Here is a 19,585-nt window from a genome sequence, read left to right on the forward strand (position 1 = left end):
TGAGTGAACATGTAAACATACAGCTGCATCGACTAAGTGGGAACCAGGCTTTAATCCAGTAATAGTCTGCAGATCCTCATAAGAATGTTCAGGTATAGGTTTTTAAAATAGCTTAATTCATATGTCGAGTACAACTTTAACATTTCCTCCTTTTCCCTGCAAAAGTCAACCGGATTTCTAACAACGTTTAACAAACGGATTTGTAACAACCTAGGATCTTGCCGAATCATTTGAATAACCCCATTCATAAGGTAAAACACTCCAAAAGTCGTTGTTGCATCTAACGTAGGGGGGCTCAAACGAAGGCATCAAAACACCGTCCGGTGTATATCTTTGAGCAGATACATTGTTAGACGGTCAAACTATGTTGACCTGTCCCATACGGCAAGGGTGTGCACTGACCAAGTCAGGCAGCCGTCAAGACGGGTAGCAGTAGCTAAGAGTAGCAGTAGCTAAGAGTAGGGGTGATAATAGTCCCCGGAATCTTCGAAACGCTAACAAGTCAAAGAAAAATAAAGATCAACACAATGTTGAAATGGTATACGCCTTTGTGAAAGCTTATTACTATAGGATTTTTAGTCTTACAAGCTCACAAAAGTCATTGCTCGAGCCTTGCTTAACAAATTGTCCACAATTACTCAATTATCGCTTCAAGTATTTTCAGGACGTGGGCGTGGGTTTGCGATGATGCGGTTTTGCCTTAAATCTGACGCGGTTTTTCGTATTTTATTGCGCGGTTTATGGTTATTGACTTATTTTGACGGATTTTCGGATTTTGGCGCTTTTCTGTGCGGTTTCTGTGCGCTTTTCGCAGCTCAAAGGTCGTTCATAAATTATTCGTACGAGTACGCGTATCCACAGGTAGCCCAGGCTCTGTCAATGAATAATTTGAACCGACCGGCTCATTGACCCTTAATGGAGAGAACATAAGGAGTTGTTACTTTAGTATTCTTCCATAAAAATGTTATAAATTGAATCCAACTTGATGTAGTAGTTGTAGTTATCTATTATTTACACGTTAATTACACGCGCATTATTACACGCGTATTATTTACACGCGCATTTGGGGCCGCTTTAGCGCTGTTCGGTAAAATTTAGAATTCTAAATTTCTCCGAACAGCGCAAAAGCGGCCCCAACTCCATATGTTCTCCGGTGTCAATGAGCCGGTCGGTTCAAAATACTCATTGACAGAGCCTGGGTTACCTGTGGCGTATCATGCTACCATAGCACATGTATGACCCAATATGCCTCACGTGACATACGTCACTATACACGTTCCTAATTCTCATTGGTCGATAGCTGCCTATATAACGCTTTCGGTCGGTTTGTGCACACATCTCCTACCCTCCTGTCTAGCGTATCATTGCGTTGCTAGGCGGCCGTTTGCTGAAAAGTTAGAGAAACTACTCAGGGTGTTCACAGAGGCGAAAAAGGTTGTCTGTAGATTTGCTATTAATACTGGTAATACGAGCTCACCAAAATTAAGTCCTTTGATTGAATCTTCCCCAAAAAAATTCACAAATCCGAAAAGTCTAATGCACAATAATAAAAAAATGCACCAAGATGGACCGACTAAATGATTCAATCCATAAAGTTTCTGAGGGATTGGGAAAACAAATTAAAACAAGCAAAAGAACTAGAGAAGGGTCTTATTTCGTTTTTTTTTTTTTTAACTTTATTGTGTATTATAATTAAATAATTAAAATTGTTTAAACAATTTCAAAACTTCTCTAACGCTTGTTGGGAGGGACAGCTATCGACTTCTAGGGGTGGCAAAACACTGGCAAAACTGCACTGGAGGAATCCATACCAAGAGCCCGGGAGAGATCGGAGTCGTTTATTTAAGCAAGAATGTTTGGGGCTAAAAGGCAGTAAGGACAATCTAGCCGCTATGGCAACTTCCCTTTTCAAACTTCAAGGATCAGTATCAGGGTTTATGGGATTTCAGCCCCAAATCTTGGCCATCGGTTTATGTACATAAAATCTCATCCCGCCTAAACTATCTCTAATTGTTATTAGCGTACCCACCAGCAACCTATAAAAATATTTCTTCTCTTCCGGTGCCCATATATGGGCAGTAGGAATCCTACCAATTCTTACCGCAGCGACGTCATATTCCTACCAAATTACAAGGCTCGGTCACATATTATTCACATATTATAACGTGACCGCTTAGCAAGGATCACTTGGGTTCTGTAACTCGTTGAGAACAGAAGTTCTCTATACTATCTAGCCTCTTTCAAAGCTTACCCCTCTGGTGTATGAAACTCCCGTTTGGTTACACTGTGTGCTGAGTTCAACCCCCTGTGCGCACGTACTCCACAAGCTAAATGGCTACACAACGAATCTGCCCCGAGTAAAGGGGACTTGGGATTTCAGCGCAAAACCATTAATTTTTATCCAAATTGACTTATCGTTCAGAAGCATAAAATACTGGACACGTTTATTGCCAAAGGATGACCAGGCTCTTTTGAAAACAGTAATTTATATGGAATGTGTGAAGTATAACAAACATTCAAAAATTAGCTCAGCTTACTCGGCTCTTATGACAACAGGAAATATACTAACCAACGCAATAAACTGAAAATTGTTTAAGAATAATAAGCAGAAGCCTATTAGTTAGCCTACCTGTTAGCTAACCCTGCTATAAAGCAAAGAATTGCTCTAACTCTACTAACAATAAGTAACCACATAATTATACAAAGGCTGAAGAAAGAATTAAATTAATTAAATTTCGTAGTCAAATGCAAAGGATTTAACAGGGTAAAACTGTGATCATAAATCCTACAGCTAATATAGAGGGGATAAATGCAAAACTGACATACGACTGTTTCCTATTAATGGCAAATATTAAAAAAAAATAGGCTGTTTCTATAACAAAACTAGTCTGCGTCTGTCTGTCTGTCTGTCTGTCTGTCTGTCTGTCTGTCTGTCTGTCTGTCTGTCTGTCTGTCTGTCTGTCTGTCTAAAGTGATCGCCTTATCAGGCTGGTGGATCATTATATCCTAATAACAACTCTAACTTAATTTTATTGTTGACTATTTTGTTGCTTTTTCAAAATGTGAGCTCGATGTTTAGACATGTACAATGAAGTCTAAAATGAACATAGCCATTGAAGATGATACGCGGAAGATGTTTTTTTATTACTTTTGTGTCTTCCCTCGTCTAATCTATAACAATATATTACCTTTTAAAGATCTTCCAAGTCTTGTGCTCCGCTTGAACAGGTATTTTTCTGAGAAAGATCGCACTAGGTAGACCTCAAAACTTGCTGACATTTGTTACATTTGCTGACATTTGCTACGTACGCTGACATTTGTTACATATGCTGACATTCGCTACCTGATCAAAACCTCGGCAAAGAGGATGAAACTCTACCTAATTACTTCTTCTTAGTGTCTACTTCTTTGTCATTTTGGAACTCTGTACCTAATTACTTATTCTTAATGCCTACTTCTTTGTCATTTTGGAACGAGTTCATCTTTCCTGGCAACTTATCATGTTGCGCTGCCAAAAGCCTATACGCGCTTATATATGGATGATGCTATTCTTTGGGGAAAAGGATCTAGAGACTACGCACTTTTTCTATAACTTAGGGGTCAAAACTTATGTTGGTCTCACCTATTTTTCTTCTCTCTGAACGAGCACAGCGGCTTATTTAGGTCCCCCAACGGCCTTAGTAAACTACGAGAACAGAGTTGTTCCAAAACTAAGGGGCGGGTTGTTGGTTTCAGGGGGTAGTGAAGGGGTGGGGTGGGGGTGAGATGAGTTTGAATTAGAGTAAATCCTAAAGATAAAACAAACATTGAAAATGAATGATATAGTGTCGTCTTTTATGAAGTATTTGACTTATCATTAAGTGAAACCACTTTAACACGGGTATCCCTATATTGACTATACGGGGACGTGGATAAAGTAGGGTAAAGTTTTTCCTTTTCTCTTTCCTACATTTGTGTATACAGTTCCCACCGCTTTTCTGTCATGGACAGGGCTCCGATTATATCAGTTTGCTTTCACATTAATCTCAAAGAATTACAGACCTTTAGCGGCACCTCTTTTGGGCCAAATACCCACCTCACCTGGCAAAATATATAATATTTTTAAATTTTGTTTTAAATTTTTATATAAGAGGGGTCTTTTACTTTTTATTTTTTAATTTCCGCTTAATATAGTAAAACTGTGATCATAAATCCTACAGCTAATATAGAGGGGATAAATGCAAAACTGACATACGACTGTTTCAAATGTCGCAAATATGACAAAAATAGGCTGTATCTATAACAAAACTAGTCTGTGTCTGTCTGTCTGTCTGTCTGTCTGTCTGTCTGTCTGTCTGTCTGTCTAAAGTGATCGCCTTATCATTTATGTATGAAATTATACTAACTGCTATCCATTAGGAAGTCTCACGCTGGTGGGTCATTATATCCTAATAACAACTCTAACTTAATTTTATTGTTGACTATTTTGTTGCTTTTTCAAAATGTGAGCTCGATGTTTAGGCATGTACAATGAAGCCGAAAATGAACATGGCCATTAAAGATGATACGCGGAAGATGTTTTTTTATTACTTTTGTGTCTTCCTTCGTCTAATTTATAACAATATATTACCTTTTAATGATTTCCAAGTCTTGTGCTCCGCTTGAACCGGTATTTTTCTGAGAAAGATCGCACTAGGTAGACCTCAAATCTTGCTGACATTTGTTACATTTGCTGACATTTGCTACGTACGCTGACATTTGTTACATATGCTGACATTCGCTACCTGATCATAACCTCGGCAAAGAGGATGAAACTCTACCTAATTACTTCTTCTTAGTGTCTACTTCTTTGTCATTTTGGAACTCTGTACCTAATTACCTATTCTTAATGCCTACTTCTTTGTCATTTTGGAACGAGTTCATCTTTCCTGGCAACTTATCATGTTGCGCTGCCAAAAGCCTTTACGCGCTTATAGTGGATGATGCTATTCTTTGGGGAAAAGGATCTAGAGACTACGCACTTTTTCTATAACTTAGGGGTCAAAACTTATGTTGGTCTCACCTATTTTTCTTCTCTCTGAACGAGCACAGCGGCTTATTTAGGTCCCCCAACGGCCTTAGTAAACTACGAGAACAGAGTTGTTCCAAAACTAAGGGGCGGGTTGTTGGTTTCAGGGGATAGTGAAGGGGTGGGGTGGGGGTGAGATGAGTTTGAATTAGAGTAAATCCTAAAGATAAAACAAACATTGAAAATAAATGATATAGTGTCGTCTTTTATGAAGTATTTGACTTATCATTGAGTGAAACCACTTTAACACGGGTATCCCTATATTGACTATACGGGGACGTGGATAAAGTAGGGTATAGTTTTTCCTTTTCTCTTTCCTACACTTCTGTATAAAGTTCCCACCGCTTCTCTTTCCTGGACAGGGCTCCACAAATTCAGCTAATGAAAAATGTCAGATCTAGATTGTTATGAGGGTTGTGATTGCAGAAATAGCAACAAGCAACAAGTAGGAGGACTTCATTTTGACCATTGTACCTTTTGTTTTAACAACAAGTAGTCTAGGATTGATGAAGTGCGAGAGTAAATCGAAAGATTTACAGCGTAGTTGCATATCCGCCCACTGCTGAGAACTGGATTCCTTGGAGGGTTACAATAACAAGAAGAAGTCGAGAAGGAATGAACAGCTTCCCTGTTTCCCCACACGACAGAGGCGATAATTTTAACTGCTATCCCTTAAGGATAAATCATCTAAAACGGAGACCTTTTCCTGTCCCCTAAGGTCAAAACTCATTTTATTTTGCTATCCCTTAGAATTTGAAACTCATTTTCTCGAGGAGCATATGTTTTTTTTAGATGTGTCCCACCCCTACCACCCTAACCCCTGTCGCTGCCCTGTTCACCCACCGTTAACCAGAATATCAAAGAACAATTTCATTCGTTAAATAAACATTGTTGTTTATCATGATTCTGGTCAATGGTGAGAAAGTAAGTCCGCTTCAAAACCCAACTATGCATCTGATGTTTGCAGAGTTTCTGTAAAGGTATACAAAACAAAAACCCAGTAACGGTACGAACAGTGCGAGCTCGATGCAAAAAAAAAAATCCTTTACATTTTTCATTCAACATGGAACATTTCCAGTCTCGAGTTAAACTCGGGATGAATTTGAGAAAGCGAGCATTTACTGTCATAGATCTGACGACTGCAAAATGACGCTTGGCTACTTTGCCATCGCCTGCACATCGCGTTACACTGAGAATCGGTTAGTAGAACTGAGACATTCTACTACAGTTGCAATATAATCTGGATACACTGTCTGAAAACGAGCCAATAACAAACCGTCACCCGTCACCGTCATTGGTCACATCATGTCAAATCCCAAAGAAACCAATCAAAACCGCGGGTTTGATGTTGCTCTCCTGTCACATTTTCGAGTTTTGAGTTGCAGTGTCGCGTGGTGAACGACAGTAAAATTGGCGGGGAAAACATGACAAGTATTCAGACCTTGATGACCGTGAAAACAACTAGTGAAAACTACTAAACAGCTAAGGAACACAAGGAAATCTTGTTAAGAGGTTTAATACTTGGAAACAATGTTAATGGTGACTACAGACTAGAAAGAGAAAACGGAGTAAGCTTACACTTACGGCAGCTGTTCAAAGGGATGAGGTTCAGAAGAAGGAGTTTGTCAAAATTGCAGGTATGTGTATTGTTATAATGCATGTCCAAATCTTACTTTAAAGGTTTCCTTGGAGAGTGAGAAGTTATGTACCTATTTCAGCCTATAGAAAAAACATAAATGTTCTTTGCGCGCCTTATTAGCTTTAGGAAAACTGGGTAAATTTGGTTTGGAAGAGTTCAGGAGCCGATATCTCTTAGGGTGTAAAATTCGACCAACTGCTATTCCTAAGGGAGTAATTAACCTTTTTTTTTTTTTTTTAATTCTGTTATCTCTTAGGGAATAAAATTCGACCAATTGCTATTCGAAGGGGGTGTTTTGGCCTTTAAAATTTCCTTGAACCACACCCAATTTGTTATCGGAGTCCCCCTCGCACATCTTCACGACTCCTCCCTGGTGCCGGAGGAGTGGTGGAGATATGCTAAAAATAACTCAATTCTCAGACACAAATTAAAAAGATCCTGGATCAAATTTATTTCAACAAGACAGCACAGCAGAATAAGAAAATATATCTGTAAAGGGATGTCCAATATTCCACTCCATATTTGACAACCAACTGCCACAAGCATAAAGCATTGGAAAAGGATGTGCAAGCACCTGCATAAAATGCAGTGAAAAATTTAAACAATCTCCAGGTGCATTTTCCAATCAGTATTGTTCACCTTTACTTTGGATTCACTGAAAAGAATGAAAAGAATTAATTGGATTCAATGAAAAGAATAATCATGGGGTTTTTGGTAATGGTGCAAATAGAACGAGTTGTGTAAAATTGGTAAGAAACCTAGAAAAGATAACCAAACAAGGGATATTCAAAATGCAAAAGACATATCAATTTCAGTTCTTAGGCTATAGGCATGAGAAATGGCCCTGACTTTGGAGTCATATAAGAATGAGGCAACAACATTAAAGTACCTCTATTTACCTGTGGGGCAACCCAGAAATGCCAAGGGTGGTATTGGCAGTAAGGGTTTTTGTTCTTAGAAAAGAGAAAAGGGAGGCTAGTGGTGTCTTATCACTTGTCCAAGGCAAACACTGCAATGGTTTTCCTTTGATGGTTTGAATGACTGTCTTTTTGTTTGAATGGTTTCAATTCCATGGTTTTACTTCCATGCATGGTTTTGTTGTCCATTTTTTTGATTAAGGATGGTTTGTAAGGTTTTCCTTCCATTCTTGAAGGTAGCCAGTTAGGGAAGTTAAGACTGTTACAGAATGGAAGCTGATGAGTGTAAATTAACGAGGAATGGGTAAGTCACTGAAGTACAGGCTAGCCAGTTGGAGGCAGGTAAAGTGGTGAAAGGCAGGTTAAGTCGATAAGGGTATGTGAGATGATGGAGGTTGGAATACCTAATCAATATAGATATGTTCAAATGAAAGTATTGTTCTTTTATTTTTTACTTGCTCTTGTATAGATAAGGGCTTCTTGGTCCCCCCGCATAATTCAATGCGGTATTAACGATCAATAGATCGGGGTATCACCCTTGCCAAGGGCTCATTGTCGCCAAGTTTTTATCTGACGCTATCTTGTAAACTAGGGCAATGGGAGGCTAGAGGTGGGATATCACTTGCCCAAGGTGAACACCTAGGGTAGTGGAGGGAGGAAACGCCTGACATCTCCATTCTACACCCCATGGATGTGTAGCCACTGCCCCTCAGGGGTTTACATGGTTTTCCTTCCATGCATGGTCCCATTGACCATGACCATTTCTGCTCTTGCGTCTTGGGTGTAAAGTTCAAAGCTGCTCGACTTCCTAAAAGAAAAGATGAAAATTTACATGTTATGGTGGTTTGTATGGTTTTCCTTCCATGGTTTGAATGGTTGTCCTCCATTGGTTTGAATGGTTTTCCTTCCATGCATGGTCCCATTGATCATGACTTTGATGGAGGGTGGTTTGTATGGTTTTCCTTCCATGGTTTGAATGGTTGTCCTTCCATGTAGGATAGCATTTGATGATGGCTATGATTTGACAGTAGGCTGCCAAGGTGCAAGGGCAGAAATAATTGTCTGGATGGCATGTAGTGGGAGGTGCTTCATCTGAGGGGCTTGAACATCCACAGCAGATGGTCCTGGCTTGGATTGTCGTCATGAAGTTCAGTAATCATTTCTGCTCTTGCGTCTTGGGTGTAAAGTTCAAAGCTGCTCGACTTCCTAAAAGAAAAGATGAAAATTTACATGTTATGTATGACGACTTCGAATTCATCAGGAAATCATGATAAGCAAAACATTCTGGGGTGTGCAAAAGTCCTGAGACTAGCAATTAAGAACACATCACTCACTAACTAATAATATGATAATATGGCAATGACAGCTTGCATGCTTGCATTTTTTTACCAGGGCAAGCATAACCCAAAAAAACTGAAGACAAAAGCTTTTTGATTTTTGGTAAAGAAGCGATGAATACCAACAAAGAAAGTGAAAGTGAATTCTACTACCCCAGAGGCAAAATTTGCAAGCAAAAGTCAAAACAACAAGAACAACAACAAAAGTGACCTTTCATGACTATAAAGAGAAGATGCCTAACAACCAGTAGGAACTGAAAATATCAATACAAGGGCAGAAGAGCAGGAAGGACAATTGGAAAGACATCAAGTGATTTTAATGTTTTTTGTTACTGCTGTAAGGTATATTTCAATGAACCAACACCAGTAAAAACATTCTTTGATTATTATATTCATACAAAAGTTCATATCACATCACAAAATTAATGTCATTCTGCTTTTGGCAAGTGTTCTTACCAGCGACCAGCCCTTTTGATTGTGCTATCATGAGCACCACATCTGGCTGCCCAGCGTGCTGCTGACCTTCTAATGCTATGTGTGGTGTATGGCTTCTCAAATAGGGCCTTGGTCATCTACAAGCAAGAGGGAAATAATTAATAAATGCATGTATAAAATATTAGAGAGGGAGCACAATTTTGTCTGCATATATACCTGTAACAAGCATGCAGTGCGACATGCTTGAGAATCCAGCATACTTTGCAGGCACTGCCAAAGGCCACTACGGGCAGTGCGAGTGTGATACAAAATTAAGAAAAGTGCATGGTCATATTATTATAACATTTGTAAGAATATCTAAATTAGTTTTAAAATTCCTGCAACTTTTCTCCTTATTTTGTATTTGCTTTGTATTTGTTTTTGAAAGGAAACCACAAAAATGAGAGAAAAACAGTATTTTATGATTGTAAGCCAGCCGGAAAAACAAGTGATATTATATAATTGACTGTTCCTTATGACAAGAAATTAGAGATTTAATTAAGATATTGGTGTACTGATGTATTTACCTTGGAAAAAATAGTACGATATGAGGCCACACTTCCCTTTGATGGAAGTGCATGTCAGTTGTCTTTGGCAATGCGAGGGAAGATGTAACCCCTCGTGATTCCTAATAATATATCACTAGATTAGATTGCTAGGTTTCTATTGTGAGTAATGGTGGAAGTAAATTAAAGGTAAGGTTTTCCTAAAAATGAAAAAAAAAAGGAAAAGAAATAAAGAAATAGGATGTGTAGGGGCAACCCAGAAATGTGACATTGTGCCTCCAATAACTTACCAGAAAACAGCAGCCACGAAATGAGTGCCATAACAGGGCACTTAGGGTTTAGGGGATTGGCCCATAGCGGTAGATTAACTCTTGCAATATGTAAATTATAACAATATTATATACCTCAAAAGAAAAATAACTATTCACAAGAAACGGTACACACCTTTGGCATGCTTGTCAGCCTTTGACCATGGCAGCTTTACCTGAATGCGGGAGGGAATTTGGCCAGAGTTGACTAAAACAAAAAGAGGAAGCTGATTAAAAAAATTATAGATGGAATGAGCTAAATCTAAGGATTGAAAATAATGTGACATTTGATAATTTACCATGACTTTAGATTTTATTGCTGATTTACAGTGATAGTAATAGTAGTAAGAAATGTGTTCAGTCAACTCTACACCTCACTCAATTTTCAAAAGAATATAGGGATCCTTTTGAATGAACAGACATATAGGTAGTGCCAGGCTATGAATAGGAGCTTTCAAATTCTAATGAAGTTGTTCCACGTAGGCAGTGTAATTTTTTGACTACTTTTAGATGAAATTTGCCATGAATTGCCATAATGCCATTACAATGGCATTATTATGATATAATAAATAAGTTTCAAATCTCAGATTCTGCATTTATTTGATTGAATAACAGTGCCAGACAGAAGTATAACTGCTCAAATACCACTAAGCCAAAAAATTAGGCAGAATAATTATAGGAAAGCAATTGAATAAAATGAACCAAAGTAGTCCAAGGCAAAAGCTTGTTCCACACAATCCCAGAAAATGCAATAATATTGTCTTTTCTCTGTAACTTTCAGCAGAGCAAGCATGCCTGTTAGTTAGTGACTAGTAATTGTATTACAGCCCTAAGATGATGTCTGTTTACAACTATTATGCGAGAACCAACTAATGTAAAGGATCCAAAATGCTGTTGCAATGGAAAGAGTAGTAACATAATAAGTAAAAAAACTCACTGTCTAAGTTGGGCGGGAGCTTGATGTGCTTGACCTTAAGCCGCAAAGGCTCCTCCCCTCTTAAAAAAAGGCCAAAGGAAAACGTAACAATCGACCAAAGCCACATTCCTTTAAATCCCTGTGAACACAAACAAACAACTTTATTAGAGCGTTTTTTAAAGATGTCTATAATGCAGACATTACGTTGCCAAATGGTCAAGATGAACATATATTTCCAATGAAAGGAAACATTTCAAAGATATATGGTAGATCCTCTTTTAGAAAGTACTGAGTATAATAAAAATAGCAAAATATTTTTCAAATTTGTAATGTTGTAATGTTTCATAAAAGCTGCCTTTCCAGTAGGCAACTATTAAAGAATTTTATAATTACAATTTTCTAACTTCAATTTCAACCATGGGATTGATGTTTCTTTGTCTCCAGAAAATGTATAAATACAAGGAATCTCTAGTCCATTGCCAGCTCCACGATTTATCCTTCATCCAGTTACAATAGCCATCCGCATGTTTGTTGCATGCTTTAGAAATCGGCTAACAAAAGACCCATGCGATATTCTCATGACGAAAAGCTTAAGTCGTCGATATAAACGAGCATAATGAGCAACTTTGCGTAGAATTAATTTCTATTAAGTAAAACAACTCACTCTCATGATAAGTAAAATACCTAGTTTGAAAATCAAGCAATAAACCAAAATATTACAGCGTTGTTGTTATCACGATAACTTTTAGATTTTAATTAAGCTCCCGTAAGAGACCAACACCTATTGTTCAAGTTTTTGGCGCCCAGTGGTTGCTTATGAGAGCAATCTCTTGTAAGAGACCAGCTCTGTTAACAACTACAATTATCAGTTCCCAAGGTGGTCGCTTACGAGAGCTTCAACTGTTTATTGAGATTAGGATATTATCATTGTTTTCCTCTAATATGCTATTAGACAGATGTCTATTTAGTTCCTGCTTCTTCCATCTGCTGGACCCTTGATTTTGTGATAGTATCGGAGATTATCCTAGAATCTACTAGATGCCGTCGTCCTCTCTGATGGACCCCTCGAATATTATGGAATATTCGACTACAGAATCTATTGTGTCTGTCATGTTTGTAGAATGGACCTATATGTGATATTACCTGTTTATTTCTAATGCCCTTTTTTGTGATGGTAATTAAATTGTTTACCTCAACTGTCTTCAAACAGTATTCTCTCATCTTGAGCATATCCTCAAGAGAGAATGGTGGCGCCTTCTTTGCCTCATAGGGCTTCATGCCGGCCCTCATGTCTTTTCTAGAAGGTCGGCGCTTCCTTTTATTTAGCGAACGTATCAATGTCTTGACACCTTTAAAGAAAATGATAGAAATAAAACCTTGAGACTGGAAATATATTCTTTATTCCCAAGGTCACATAATTGCTTAGTAATAAACGAGAATCTAAGTATTCAATATTTTAATTTGTTTGTATGAAATAGATAAAGCAAAAAAAAAAAAAATGTAATCACCCGACCTGCTTTTTGTACTCAACCTGCAGCCGACCTGCAACCTGCATCTTGTACCCTCCGTGATATAAATCTTGAGACTCCCGCCTAATGCGGGAGAGTTGACAGCTATGCTACAAGTACAAGCCAGTCCAAAAATCTGTTTCTTGTACTGGTATAATGATAAGGCTGACAGGAATACTGTCATTATCATCATAACAGACACTTACCAGCATCCTCCATAGGGTTCCCTTTTGGGATGATGTCTATAATTTTCCCATCATGATCCCTTTTAACTTGCTCACTGTATGGGCCAACATGCCCAAACTTCGGCATCCAGAATCTGTATGACAGAGTCATTAAACAATTATATTATTGCAAAGTGTCTTAATCAAAATACCAAATCAAGTGTAGTTAATCAATATGGATGTCAATAAGCCATCAAACTAGAGTAAAATATCTCACATTAAAAATCAATGTACCATCAAACTAGACTAAAATATGTCATTAAAATAATTAATCTCAAAATTATTAGCTACTAGATATGATACTATATGCAATATTATGTTTAGAGAAAAAGTGAAGACTTAATAATTTGAAAAGTAATATGTTCCTTGAACAAGGACCACCACTATATAAAAAGGCAACCTAGGTTCTTTTAAGTTTCTTTCTCTCGTGCCCGTTTGTTTTTCAACTGTCACTCACCTTGGGCATGCTTACCATCGATAAATCAGTGAATACAGGCATTTTAAAAACTGTAACCTCATTTTTATAACACCTCTTTCCTCAGTGCATGTGTAAGAATAATGAGTGACAGTCTTGAGCATTTCCATTTTCCTAACCTAATATTTCTATACCAGGACACATTTTAATAGAGGTTGTTAAACTTTACTAATAATAGCCCTAACTCATTTCAAACTCGTATAATTCTCCTTTCTAACACCAGCCCTCCCTCCCCCTTATCAGCCAGTTTTGAGCTGGCTTGAATCAGTTAGTATCGGAAGCAAATGATAAACGACCTAAATGGCCTAGGGTCTGTAGGGTTAGTGTAGAATCTGTAAGAAATTGGAAGGAACTTCTTATTACCGCATTATTTTACAACAAAGCCGCCTATAAAATCCGGCGCTCCTGGTATTAGCCTAGATTAACAGGGATGGTCTAGCAGGGCAGTACGTTTATCTAGGATATAGATTGAATCTATAGTTATTTCATCTAAATAAGGTAAACTTAAAATCATGAAAGAGCGGCTTTAGGGCAAGTAAAACTTTAACTTTAGCCCGGCGAACGCGGTGAGGAAAATTTCACGCGTGCAGACGTCGATCGAAGTTACGTGTCACGTACAACTGAGACTAAATCATCTCCTGCTTGAAGCAACTGTGTCAAAATTATGCCCTGCTTGAAGCAACTGTGACATAATTATCTCCTGCTTAAAATGTGCGTTTTTGGCCTTGCGAGGCAGTAAGCAGAGTGAATGCGTGAAATTTTCCTCAACATGTGCGCCGGTATTGAGACTTTACGTACGTAAGTTATTAGATCGTTCTTTTTTAGTCTCATTTACAGTATTTAGATAGAGCATCATACTTTACACTTACCGAGAAAGGTCTTGATAGTAGCAGGCCTAAATGGACGGCTATTTTCACCAAAAAGAATAGCCGTGTCCTTCTCTTGTACGGCGAATTTTTCCATCTGAATGAGACGGAGTTCATATAGACGAGCTGTGCTCTCTACATGAACTGCCGTCTCATTCTTGGTGGCCAAGCGAGACCCTGCCGATACGTTCTCACTCTCAAACTCGCTGAGATCCTCAGAGAGTCCCGCACTCTCAATATAACGCAGAACATTACTGCTTCTCATTTTGGGAGCCATGTTAATGCTTAGATAAGCGCAGGGAAGTGGTGTTAGAGAATGAATGAGGAATTTTCAACGGCGTGATGTAATGACGTAATGCGAGCTGGCTCTCCTATTGGCTGAAAATGGTATGAATTCCGTAGGAATCGTACGAACCAGAAACCTTCAAATAATCGTTCATTATCTTTTGTTTCTACAAAATGTGCAGAGAATTATAAACTCCTTTTGCGATGCTTGCCCCCCAAAAAAACACCCTTATCCTTGCTTATTTTATTGATGCGACTGCCTTTGAAATACGACTTTGAAGAATTAGAAGAAAGCTAAATCGCACACTGACCCAAAAGTGTTTCCCTGCTACATAACTTAGATGTGACTGTTTCACTGAAATAACGAGTAATTAACTAATTAATTCCCGGACCTCCTGCAAACCCTTTACAACTTCTTTCTGGCTTTAATATTTCAAACTTTTATAAAAGGTTGTGAATTGATGACAAAAGAAAATAATAAAAAATCCGGGTATGAAGAAGCAGATGATGAAAAAGCAAACAAAGGTTTTGACTTTTAAGATTTTAACCTTAAAAAATTAAAATTAAAATCAACAAAAACAAAACAATTATTTGTTTTTCATATTCTTTCTGATTAAGAGGAACATCATTCTCTTGATGGGCAAACGATAGTTATCACTTCTCGAAACTCTTTGAAATTCAATGAATCTATCCTCACCTTTTCTCTTCTCGGCACATTTTTATCTGCTGTAGCCCAAAGAAAATATTTGAATGTTTTTGGAACCTCTAAACGTTTAAATAATTCCCCTTTCCTTACCCGAACCTACCCCATACCAAGATGTTTACGCCCTGAAACGCAAAGGTCTCATTTTGTCCGATCAATTAATCTATGAGTAGCTAGAATCCTTCCTCTTCTCAACGAATTTTTACTTTAAGTTCATAAAATTAAGCGTTACCTTACTTCTTAAATGTTTCATCTCTTACGCCAAGGAGCCAAGACTTTATACAAAAATGTAATTACTGACAGAATATTATGAAAATAACTCCGAAGTTATATCTATTTTACAAAGTGCTCGATCATTCCTGCTACATTTTTTTGTCAGGTGTATTTAGGTAATAAAGTACCAAATGTTCCAGTCTCTGCTAAAACGCCATTCTAGGCAAAAAAAAAATGTGTCGGGTGAAAGGTGAGCTAATAAAGTGTTTAAGTTTTTGACTGACAAAAGCCAAAAAGCATTTAGACGCTTGGAACTTATTTCTTGTTGTTATAGTTTTTTCATACATCTACAGTAGTCTACCCCCACAACACAAAAGCCTTGCCTCTAACAAAAGTACCTTTTTTTCTTAACGTTCGTACAAAAATGTAAAATTGTCAAGGCCAGCCTGTTGCAATAAACAGCTAATGACACTGACTAACGCTAATTAAACTAATTTTAAACTCGAGCGTAAAAACTAATTACTTAATAGTTTGCTTTGTCAATGAGTGATGGGTTCATATTGTGTTTACAAAGAGGAATTTATTGAATATAGCGCAATTGACTCAGACAGCTGTTTTGCTTCAAATGATATAAAAGGCAGCGCTTTGCTGGCATCTAGCATCTCAGATTTGACGAGATTGGTAAAACGACTTTGCACACCTAATAAGAGATTCAAGGGGTGAGTAGAGGCTCTATCAGTTTATTTGTTATAAGAGGACTTTCCAGTCCAGGAGAATTCATAATAGAGTAAAAAGAAAGACACATTGCTAATTGCGACCATTGCTAGGTTATTTTCTATTTCCAACCACCACCATTTTGTCACTTTGTTAAAAAAATCATAACGTTGGTTTTTGTCTCTTCAATTTTTTTTTTTTTTTAGAAAGATGATCAAGTTAGCTTTCTTGGGACTTTGTCTTGTCGCTGGGTCTTCAGCCGTTTTGAACTGTAAGTAGATGACGTAAACTAGTTCGACTCCACAAACTTGCCAGCAGAACCATTCGGGACGATTTTACCCCAGCAACCGAGGGGTCTAACATCTTCCAGTCCAGCAACAAAAAAAAATGGGCTGCGGAACAGATCTGTATTGTGCCCTAGTTATTGTTATCGGTGGTATTCACAGCCCAGAGATCATTCAAAAGATAAAAGATAGCAGCTACACAAAAACATTATCAACGAGAAATTAAAAACAAGTCCATGGGTTACCAATATAGATTAAGGTACTGCAAAATCGGAGCTCAAACCCACTTCTTTGCTTATCTTCAATTATTTCAATATAACGTTTAGTTGCCTTACTATTTTCCAACCAGAAATAAAATATTTTGGTATGTGATTACCTCAATATAGTTTTGTGTTTTGTGACCTCATCGATGATATCACACGTTATCTGCCCATCTCTATGCACCCTCTTGGCACGACATACCTTTTTTTTTTTCATGGGATATAAATATTTTTCGTTTTTGATGGGACGGAAAGACGGACATCGCAAACAACTTCGAGTCGATGGTTTTTCTGTATACCTTTTTTCTTCAGGTAAGGGGCTTCGCTCAGGCGGCGCTTAGTCGGCACGGGAGCTCCGCTTTTATCAGCTCATAGACTCTACTCTACATTTTAGGGGCCGGTAACCCAATACTTCCAGGCTACCCAGCGGTCTTCATCTCGGGTAGTTGGCCTCACTACTGTGACACTGTCCAAACCGATGAAAAGCAATGCTTCAATGACTGCATGACTGCCAACGGCATGGCCAGGTATATCGACATTGCAAATGGCAACACTCCGATATGTCCACCGACAAAGCCGGGATGTGTAAGTATAATGATGATGGTGGTACCTTTGTAACATGGAATGAGGGATAATATAAGGGATGTTAACCCACAACAAATTTCCTTGACTTTGTTAAATTAAAAGCAGCTTAAATTTATGTGGCTAGCTTTTATTACAATTGCATGGATATCAGAGTATTGCATTTTAAACGACAATAACTTACAGTTTTAGGCACTGCCTGAAACGGAGCACCAAACCAAACCTTTGCTTCTTGTTTCAATCATGAAATATTGATATTTGTACTTTTGATGACGTCGTCGATGACGTCACACATCACGTGACCATCTCGTCAGGATTTCTTACACTTTTTACAAGTCTTTCCCCTGTCAAGATGTCACGATATTGAAAATATTAATAATACAGACGCGTACACATAGGGTTTGGGGATTCGCGCGCACTGCCCCTTGGCGGCCAAAAAGTGGGTAATTTCTTATTAAATACTATGCATTTTCCATATCATATCAATCAATGGCTGTCGTTTTTCTAAATGGTCTAAAAGAGCCTGGAGCGAGCGCGCGGGAGACCTGTGATATTCTAAAACGTTAGGGACATGGCTTCATTTCCAAGATGGCTGCCAGCAAAATCGTAGTAAACACGAATACCTGCAAGTTTACGTAAAAATACTCGATTTACTAAGCTCTAGAGCGATAAAAAAGAGATAAAAATGATTGAAGCGGACTCCCAAATATGGTATGTAAGGCCTAATAAGGAAATGACCGAGCAAGCTCGAAAAACGACAGTTTTTAAAACAAAATTGACTGATATGTGATACCCATGACTGCCAGTCCCTCCTCGGTTGACTATGTAGCTTAAGTCCGCAACTAAACGGTTATTTGCGCATCCGTTTGGGAAGTGAAAACTTATAAATCAATAATATATTTTCTTGTCTCTGATATCTCAGCCTTGTGTTTTCTTTCCTCTCTGCAGAAAATCTCATGGCGACAGACAGCATGTCAGTGTGCTACGCGCTGTGAGTGCAAACTTGCGTATTGCTTTGATGAAAACTGCATCTTTTGCCGCCAATAAACCAAAAATACCCGATAATCAAACGGTCAAGAGAGACAAAATCATATCCATGTAAAAGCTGAAGTGAAATAAAAAAGGTCACATGGCGGAAAAGCTCATTCATATTTAGTGCATCTAAAAAGCCTTACTGCTCTCTTCTGAATGTATTTGCCCCTTCCCCTTTATAAAGATTAGACAATTAATACAGAATACAAGGGTGTCATAGAAAAAAACCGCCAACAGCCGAATTAGCTCTTCAGATTTCATTTGACTAAACGCCTTACTGTTTCTCTCTTCCGAATCTATTTGCCTTCCCCTTTCATCCAGACATATTTACAACTGTTTACGTAAGCAGGTCTAAAAGGTTGGGGATAGTACGTTAAAATCCAAGAATCCGACTTGCGTGACACTGTTGTTTTGTTTTTGTATTAAAGGTTTAGAACTCCGATCATTTTGAAAAATATAACTGACCCAGCATTGTCTGATATCGTAGAAATATAATCGAGTCGATTTTATTGTAGGATGGATTAAATTTTTGCATGATTAAAACAAATTTAATTCACATGCATGGGGTTTTCATAGGCTACAAAACCACGCGTAACGCAAATCGAATCGACTGGCTTTAAGTACGAGCTGCATGTCATTAGGCAGTGTTCAGCGCTTTTATTTTTATTAAAAAGGCCAGAATTGTTCCTGGATTCGCGCCTGCCTGATAATGTAGACTCTTCCTCTGCATCTCACACAAAAACCCTATACAATCTGGTATAGATAAGTTAATAAATACAAGGGCGTGTGGAAAGAGAAAAACGCAGTGTGGAGTCAACAGCAGTAATTCAACTGACTTCGCCTTACAAAAAAGTTCAAAATGGCATCATTAGCAATGATGGTAATAGGTCCCAAGTCCTTTACATTTTCTACCCAAAAACACACCGATTACTCATCTTCTTCTACTTGCCGTGGATCAGAGTGACATATATTATATATATAGTCCCCGCCCCTTATCTTTTTCCATGTTTTTATCCAGTAACAGTCTGCAAGTTCTTATAAGGTTGTTCGGATTGTCAGGATTTAATTTTACTTATTTTACAATCATTTATATTAATAAAAGAACACACGTGCTGGAAGTGTCCATTAAATATTTTGAGTACAACTGTAATATTTCCTCAGGCTCACGTCCCTGGTTCGCCAATAAAAACACGAGAAATGCACCTATCTGATCTGATCACTAGCCAACCAGCGTGGCAAAAATGATTTTGTGCACATCAGAGAAACACGGAATCCCCCTATTTAAAAAAGCCAAT

At 38.1% G+C, this 19,585-nt stretch overlaps 3 long non-coding RNA genes across 3 annotated transcripts; 2 read left to right on the plus strand and 1 right to left on the minus strand.

Annotated features, from left to right (window-relative positions):
* The first annotated feature begins 6,295 nt into the window (after positions 1 to 6,295).
* Positions 6,296 to 9,235, plus strand: LOC125559950. Its single transcript, XR_007306619.1, has 2 exons — positions 6,296 to 6,684; positions 8,996 to 9,235. It is a non-coding gene; the product is annotated as an uncharacterized LOC125559950 (long non-coding RNA).
* Positions 8,772 to 9,435, minus strand: LOC125559951. Its single transcript, XR_007306620.1, has 2 exons — positions 9,397 to 9,435; positions 8,772 to 8,809 (listed from the first exon to the last, which is right to left on the minus strand). It is a non-coding gene; the product is annotated as an uncharacterized LOC125559951 (long non-coding RNA).
* A 6,902-nt stretch (positions 9,436 to 16,337) lies between these two features.
* Positions 16,338 to 18,398, plus strand: LOC125559954. The gene is made up of 3 exons (XR_007306621.1): positions 16,338 to 16,403; positions 17,071 to 17,261; positions 18,207 to 18,398. It is a non-coding gene; the product is annotated as an uncharacterized LOC125559954 (long non-coding RNA).
* Positions 18,399 to 19,585: the final 1,187 nt, after the last annotated feature.

The sequence above is a fragment of the Nematostella vectensis genome, chromosome 14 (assembly GCF_932526225.1).
Source record: "Nematostella vectensis chromosome 14, jaNemVect1.1, whole genome shotgun sequence".
NCBI lineage: Eukaryota > Metazoa > Cnidaria > Anthozoa > Actiniaria > Edwardsiidae > Nematostella > Nematostella vectensis.